We start from the raw sequence: 8,941 nt of genomic DNA on the forward strand, positions 1-8,941 counted from the left end.
CATAAGCGGGTAAATAAAAAGGAGAAAGACGTGGGGTTGGAAGACATACATCACACACACGCACACTTATTACAGTTGTGCCCTCGCGCAGAGAGTCCGAATAAATAATATACAGTCCCAAATGAATAATTACAGTCTAAATATGTACAAAACCCTAATTAATTAACAAATTAAATTAGGAAAGCAATAAATTGGCGTGCAAGCCAGGGACTGCCTCAAATCTGCTCCGGATGATGAATGATGCATGCTCGGGTTGCCTTGTGCGGAGAATCCCTCGCGATGCCCCGGTTTGCCTCTGTTTGCAATTGTTCTTGGAATGCGTGCCAAGCTCCGGAAGGCTGCCGATTTCTGATTTACTGCAACAGAGAGCAACAAAGGGGCATAGCAAAGTATTTTCACATATGTATGCATGACTACTCTTCAGGGAGTGTAGTCCTCGATCCTCGTGCCACCAATCACGGATCTCGATGCATGATGGCCGAGGAGTCGAATTGCATGACTCGATATGAAATGAATGCACATATGGACATAATAAGGCCTAGACTCCATCATGGATAATCCGGAGTGTCGACGACCAGGAATTGAGACACGTTCCGTCACTCGGAGTACGAAACGTCCCTCATTTCCCGTGCTAGGGCTAACTCGTATCCCGAGCACAATGCAATATGCATGACATGCATGAATGCAACTAATATACAACCTAGCATGTACAATGCTATGAAATGGCATGCACGATGCACGAGGTAACATGTCATACACAATGCGCTAACATACAACCTAGCATACACAATGCTATGAAATGAAATGGCACACACAATGCACAATGGACTTACACCAACATGAGTGGACCTCAGCCACACTCACATCAGTAGCCATGAGATGAAAATGAGACACTCGAAATGCGTGCACACATGCACGCAAACCGAGGACCAAGCCTAAGGCATCAAATGCCACTCTACCCAAAGCATGGCAAGGCATGGAACATGATATGCAAACATGCGAATTTCAGCGCTGAAATATGCTACAAAACAGCCCCGAAACATGGAAACATGGCACCCGATGCATGGAATGAACTCCGAAATTCGAAACTAGGCACATGGAATGACTTACAGCTATACAAAGCATGCATTATTTGATCATGAAGTATGAAGACAGATGCAAGACAGTCCCAAAGCATGCATATTTTCGATTTATAACAAGCCTCAAAAATGAACACAAATAGGGCTAATCTATCATGCAAAAATGGCCCTAAAAGAGAGATTAAACACAAAGGGACAGCAGCTAGCCCCAAATGGCAAAGATCCATTCAAAAAAGTTGAAGAGGGGCTCAAAAAAAGGCACTTTACAGTTTACATCAAGCCACGAAAATAATCAAAAATAAGGCCAAACTATCATGCAAGAAAAGGCCTAAAAGAGGGGTAAAGAGACAAGTGGTAGCTTCTGTTCTCAAACAGAGGAGAGCCCTTCAACAAAGTTGAAGAGGGGCTCAAAACAAGATATTTCACAGTTTATGGAAAGGTCCAAAACAGCTCACAAATAAGCCTAAAATACTATGCAAAAATTGTCCTAAAGGAGAGATAAAGAGGCAAGTGATAGCAGGAGGCCTCAAACAGAGTATAGCCCTTCAACAATGTTGAAGAGGGGCTCAAAAAAAATTATTTCACAGTTTATGTAAAAGTCCAAAACAGCTCATAAATAACCCTAAAATACTATGCAAAAATTGGCCTAAAAGAGAGTTAAAGACGCAAGTGATAGCTGCTGGCCTCAAACAGAGGAGATCCCTTCAACAATGTTGAATAGGGGCTCAAAACAAGATATTCCACAGTTTATGGCAAAGTTCAAAATAGCTCACAAATAGGCCTAAAATACTATGCAAAAATTGGCCTAAAAGAGAGTTTAAACACAAAGGGTGAGAAGGGGACCTCAAACAGAGAAAGACCCGTAATCAAACATGGAGATGAGCACAAAATATGACTTTTTACAGTTTGAGTCGGAGCCCAAAAATGCTAGCAAGTATTGCTTAGATAGAAAGCAAAACAAGGCAAGAAAGAGGGAAAATGGGACTCACCCTCGTAGACTAGTGGACCAGCAGCTCTTGGACCAATTTTGGGAACTCTTCACCTCTGGAAAGCAGCCTCGAGTTGCTAGAATGAGGGATGGAGGCCTTGTGCTATGAGGTGTAGGGTAAATGGTGTAGAACTTAAGGGGTTTTGAGGATTGGAATAAAGAGAGAGGGAGATTTAATGCAAGAGCTCCAAACAAATTTTGTAACCTTTTCAAATACAGCTGAGGGGCTGGTTTTATAGAGAAAGGAGTGGAGGAAAAAGGGGGGAAAATCAAATTCAAATTTCCCCCCAAAAGACCCCCCTTGGATACAGGATCTGGGGGGAAACAGATGGTGCAGCTGTAAGGAACTAGGTGAGAGGGTCACGGCCGGCCAAGTTCAGAAGGTTCAGGGGGTCGGCCGACCACCTCCCATGGCTGGCCGACCAAGGGTCAAAAGGATCAAGCACAATTACTGGCCGGCCACCTCAAAAAGGTGGTCTCCCATGTGTGCACAACACAACTATGTAGTTGAAACCCAGAAAAAGTGAACCAGGAGAGAGAAAAGACCATTTTTTAGAGGGGGTCAAAAGGGTCAGGCACAATTACTAGTCGGCCACCAAATATTGGTGGCCTCCCAGGTGTGTACAACACAAATATGGGGTTTAGGGTTCAAGAAAGTGGCCCCGGGGTGGTCAACATTGGCTTTCAAGTGAGGAAAACGGGCGTCGGAGAGCGATGAAGAAATAAAGATGGCTTTTCAGAACAATTGCTGGCCTCCCACCCTCCTACAAGCTTCCTAACTATGAAAATAAGGTCTCCACCAAAAATGAACCAAAACGGATGCAAAACGGAGGTTCGGGGGACCGAAATGTGCGGCCCGGGGCCCGAAAATGGGCTGTTAAGCACCGGAGGTGGCGTTCGACCACGAAATTGGTCTCTCGGGCCACACTGTTCCTCAAAACGGAGGAAATAAGGTGTATGCCAAAAACTGGAGCAAACGGAGGTGGTTAAGCGGTCCCGAACCGAGGCACACGGCCGTCGGCTCCGAAAAACCAGAAACCAGGCTCCAAACGGGAAAAATGGCCTACGACCACAAAACGTAGCCTACGGCCACTGAGAGATGATCTACGAGACCTCTTCCTCCCTTCGGGAAGAGAAAACAGAGAAAACAGAGCCTGGTTCACAAACCGAGGCAAGGCCCGAAAGAGTCTGGAAGTCCGGAAGCAAGGCTTGCAGCCGAGACTCTGAGACTTCTGAATAAGCAGAATATGCAATATCACCGAGCGTTCAACTGGTGACGTCTGAGTCTTAAGGTCGGTCAAAAATGGGGTGTCTACAGTTGCCCCTCTTTGACAGAACTCGGAAGTCATAAGTGATGGGAGTGAATGTCAAAGCCCAGAGACGACCCATTTTTGACAGGGCCGAAGACTTAGACAAACAGGCAAGACAAACAGAGATGTGCCCGCAGGCATGCCCGTAGGCAGGGGCAAAATGCAACCGACAATGCAAGAAGCCGAAGGTAACTCAAGGATCATGCGAACGCAGCAAGCTGTAATGAAGCACATATTCACAATAGATGCAACAGTTTTAAGCAAGAATGCAAAGCAACAACTACATTTCATGCATTTAAGAATGCGGAGAATTGTTCGATTCTCGCCACGTCTCACACGGAGAAGATACAATACCTGCGCGGTTCGTCTGGTCGCACCAGCCTCAAATGAACCGTACATACAATATCGTGCCTGCAAAAGAAAGAAACTCGACAAGCATAACATAATTAGCAATACATGTTCAAAGCGATATTGAATGCAGACAATCGCGACGTCGATAGAAAAGTGCATCGCAATGCGAGGAGTAACACGCGTGACAACACGGGTTAAACACGAGGATTTGACAACACCTGTGAAATGTGCGTAATAGTATGAGTGGTGTGCATGAGAATGCAAGTGACATGCATAACAATGCAAAATAAATGTGAATTTGAATGCGAAATTGTCGTAAAATGACGAGCAAAGAAATTCGAGTTTTCAATGAGGGTGACTCAATTGCGACCTCCGGTTTACCTCCCGGAGGGGTCACAACATGTTCGAAAAGGATGCATCTCACTTTTGACGAGTAACGATAAAAAACGCATCGAAAGTTGGAGTTGAAGTTCTGGTAGAGCGATTTCGCGACGGAAAGTGCACTTTTCTTGTACTTTTTCAGGTCTCGGGGACTCCAATCCATCCCAAAATTTGCAGAGAGCTTGGTGGGCACTTGGGGAACACCACCGACCAGGTCTCGTCCCAGGGAGAGGCCATCGACCAGCATTTTGCAAAGGGGGTGGTCGGCCTGCCACAAAAGATGGTCGGCCGACCACCTAGCCCAAATCCGGGGCAGTTCGGTCATTTTGCTCTCATTTCTTTAAATACACTCGGCCAAAGCCTCATTCCTCACAACCTCAGCTCCGAAAACACTTTCTCCACCTTCCTAGACCATTTTCCTCTTTAGACCTGTGCTCTATACGCGGTTTTCAACGCCCCACAAAGTTGTTTTCGCGAAATCTTTCAGTTTTCATCACTTTGGACCGATTAAATTGTGATTTCGGTGCTTCTTTTCACATTTTCACCACTTGAGGTAAGTTTGTCTCAACATTTGGAAGATTTCCTCGGGGGTTTACTTTTGTTGACTTTTTCATTTCCCGAGAGTTGACTTTTGTTGACTTTTTCCAATTTTGGCTCATTTTGCTCATTTTTCAGATTTTCTAAAATGGCCGGTCATTTTCCTCACGGTGGAGGTCCTCCGGGCGCCGGGGATGATCCCAATATTATGGCTCTGCTTCCGAGGGTTCGACCTTTCATACCCGAGAGGTACGCCCCTCGAGTACATATGCTTTCGCGGGCTATTTTTTTATCACTTCACTGATTTTGATGATCGAGCGCCTGGGGATCTGCTTTTGCGAGAGCCGGAGTCTCACCTCTCTCATGAGGCACGAGAGGTATTTATTTCGCCCCTTTTTTACATTTCTGCAACACATTCCGCATTTTTGTACGTTTCATGCCTCTTGCTGTGCATATCTGCTCTTTTTAGCACGTAGCTTGTTCTGACGCTTAGCCCCTGATAGAGTATTCTATTTGCGTTTTAAACGCTTGAATTTCTGATCACGTAGCCCATAACCTGATAGTGAACACACAGCACACATATACGTTGACAGTTGAACACACAGCCCAAACTCTGAATTTCTGAACACGCGGCCCAAGTTGAAGGTGAGCACACAGCACACACTTGTTGAGAGTAGAACACACAGCCCAAACTCTGAATTTCTGAACACACAGCCATGTTGAAGGTGAACACACAGCACACACTTGTTGAGAGTAGAACGCACAGCCCAAACTCTAAATTTCTAAACACACAGCCCAAGTTAAAGGTGAACACGCAGCACACACTTATTGAGAGTAGAACACACAGCCCAAACACTTGAATTTCTGAACACGCAGCCCAAGTTGAGGTGAACACACAGCCCACACTTGTTGAGAGTAGAACACACAGCCCAAACACTTGAATTTCTGAACACGCAGCCCAAGTTGAGGTGAACACACAGCCCACACTTGTTGAGAGTAGAACACACAGCCCAAACTCTGAATTTCTGAACACGCAGCCCATTGTTGAGGTGAACACACAGCCCACACTTGTTGAGAGTAGAACACACAGCCCAAACTCTGAATTTCTGAACACGCAGCCCATGTTGAGGTGAACACATGGCCCACTGATTTTGAAATCTGAACACACAGCCCAAACACTTTGATGTTTAACACTCGGCTCGGACTTTGAGGTGAACACACAGCCCACTGGTTTTGAAATCTGAACACACAGTCCAAACATTTTGATGTTGAACACTCGGCTCGAACTTTGACTTCTGATTTGATTTTGCATATAGCTTATACATTTCATTTGCACGTAGCTTGTATATCTCATTTGCACGCAGCTTGTTTATTTCATTCTGAAACTGAATATATGTATTCACCGTGAATGCAGGTGTCCTCCCATGTTACACGGGGATACGGCTCCATTGTTGCGAGAGATTGGTACGTAGAGCTCCCAGAGGTCGTTCGCGATTGGGTTGATCTAGCAAGATTCGGGCCCTTTTGTGCCGGGATATCTCGTTATCCAGCTAGCAAGACGTTGATGGGCGCCCTGGTGGGGAGGTGGTGGGACACCACCAACTCCTTTCATTTCTCATCCGTCAGGGATATGACCATGACCCCGTTCGACTTTGCCGTATTGACCGGCCTTGACGTGGGAGGCTGGGCGATCCCATATGACGAGGATATGGGCCAGTGGGAGGCCGCTTGGATCTTCTTACTCGGAGCTCGTCCACCGGTCAACCGATCCTCGGGTCGAGTCCGGTACACTTGGTTTTCTTCACATTTTAGGCATACTGAGCCCGAGACTCTGGAGGAGATTACACAGTACGCCTGCGGGTTTCTGATGTTCCTCTTCGGGACTACTCTGTTCTCCGACAGGGGGAACACCGTTGGGCTATATCTGCTGGGTGCCCTGGCAGACCTCACACAGGTTAGTCGGTATGATTGGGGAGGCGCCAGCTTGGCTACCCTTTATTACTATATGAGCGCGACCTCCCGCGGACGGGGGAACATAGTCGGCGGCTACTGGAGAGCCTGGGAGGTACCTTCTGCCCTCTTGATTTACATTTCTGCTTTTCAATGTATGTATATTGTACACATGGTACACTTTACACTCTGTCCTGACATCCTGCACTCAACATTCTGTATTCTGATGGCTTTTGCCCCGTTTTCCGCAGTTATGGGTTTTCGCATATTTTTCCATACTAGCGCCAGAGCTGGAGGTGGTGGCACCCCTTGTGACCCCTTACTCGCTTATTTTCGAGGGCCAGTACCGGCCGCGGCCTCGGGAGACTCTTCTCTACCTACAACAGTACTTCGACACGGTGCGGCCGTCAGAGGTAATCCAAAACTCCCAATTCCCAATGTTTTCATCTTTGGTTTATTCCGTGCATCTGCGATTTCTAATCAGCCTATGCATTGGTTACCCGCAGATTACCTGGCAGCCCTGGTTGCCTTTGGGTGGGGACCTTCGATTTCAGTTTGCCAGAGGATGGGGCTCTTCCTGGTATAGGATCTTGTTTGAGGGGCCAGTTGGTAGGGCCTGGTTCCTGGGGGAAGGCTTCCTTCGTCAGACTATGGGCTTTCCTGAGCCGAGTGTTCCCTCAGCACCTCCGAACGATATGCGGCTCGCTGATAGGCTTACTCCCCAGGGTGTCATTGACGCTAGGCTGGGCACTGATGCACTGCTGCATACAGAGGACGAGGAGTACGCGACCTACCGTCACACCTACTTAATGCCTCCGTTGACAGGTGTCCGTACTCCCTCGAGGAGGTCCACTGACATGCCATCTTTGAGTCGAGCTCGGGCTGTAGGCGCCCCCTTCTACTAGCAGGGCTGGCACATCGAGAGGAGGGGTTGGACTGGTCCCCCTAATTCCTCTGACTCATCATCATGCCGGATGGCCAGTCATGCCGACCGAGTTGACAGGATGGCAATACGGGACCTCCTACCCGATTCCGATAGAGCCTCCCATGCCTGATCATCGATATGTCATTGATCCCGACTCACCGCCGGTATGCCCCACTATTTTTCATCTATCATTCAAATACTTAGACATTCCTTTATTCATTGATGATTTGAGCTTGTATCAGCAGCCACCCAGAGAGTACATGGAAGGGGTGATCGGATTGGTGGCCTCACTCGAGGGCATGGTCTTGCGGAGAGAGGCGCAGCTGTCCATCATGGGTTTCCAGGTACTTTTTAGTTTTCTCACATTTATCGTACTTCTGACGACATGTTGACCTTGAACATTTTACTGCTTTGATTAATTGTATGTGCAGAGCACATCTGACACACCACATTCATATACTGTATCTGCATGCATCCTCATTTCATGTAGTTTGCTTGCATCTGTATCTGATACACACATTTTGAGCTGATGTATTCAAATTGCACTTTTTATTTTCAGATGCCTCCAGTATATCCGCCACAGACCGGGCCATCTCGACCTTCTCGACGAGCCGGGCCATCACAGCCTTCTCGCGGGGCCGGGAGAGAGGAGTCGTCCCACAGACGCAGGGCACACATCGTAGAGGAGGAGCCCGATGAGGATGAGGAGGAGGAGGAGGCTATAGATCGTCAGTCAGAGACCTCTGCTGACAGAGAGGAGGGTTCCGACCCTGGTTCCGGGAGTAGAGAGGAGGCTGAGGAGGATCCTGAGGATGACAGTTCCGACTCAGATGGTGCCGGTGGTGCAGAGCCTGTTCCGCAAAAGAGGACGAAGAGGGCCTCTTATTCCTGCTCTTGAGAGCATTGGTGCAGCTGTTTCCTGCTTTAGTTATCTTTTTTTTTTTTACTAGTAGTTGTAGCACATTGTACATTATTAGGCAGTTTTATTTTCTGTAAAACTTGTACCTTTGCTGTAAAATGTTGTAACAAAGGAAGCATGATGGAATGAAACAGCTTTTTTGAAAAAGTGTTGTACTTTATGTTCTCAGCATCGCATCGCATCATTTTGTAAGTAAAGATATTGAACGATAAATGTGCATTGTGTATGTGCCAAGTCAGGTAGCAAACTGACACAACAAACTAAACAACCTAATCTTACTGAACTTCAGCAAGTTTACAACTCGATAATCAAAACACAACAAAATTGATAAACAAAGAGTAACAACTCAAATGCACAAGACTCGGCGACTCGATTAAACAAGACTCGGTAAACAAAACAGGTCGACCAACAAAACAACAACTCGATAAGCAAAACAACAACTCGATAAGCAAAACAACAACTCTATAAACAAAGTGTATTTCGGACGATTTGGGCGACGAA

The sequence above is a fragment of the Camellia sinensis genome, chromosome 3 (assembly GCF_055761805.1).
Source record: "Camellia sinensis isolate YWXY chromosome 3, ASM5576180v1, whole genome shotgun sequence".
In the NCBI taxonomy this organism is placed as follows: domain Eukaryota; kingdom Viridiplantae; phylum Streptophyta; class Magnoliopsida; order Ericales; family Theaceae; genus Camellia; species Camellia sinensis.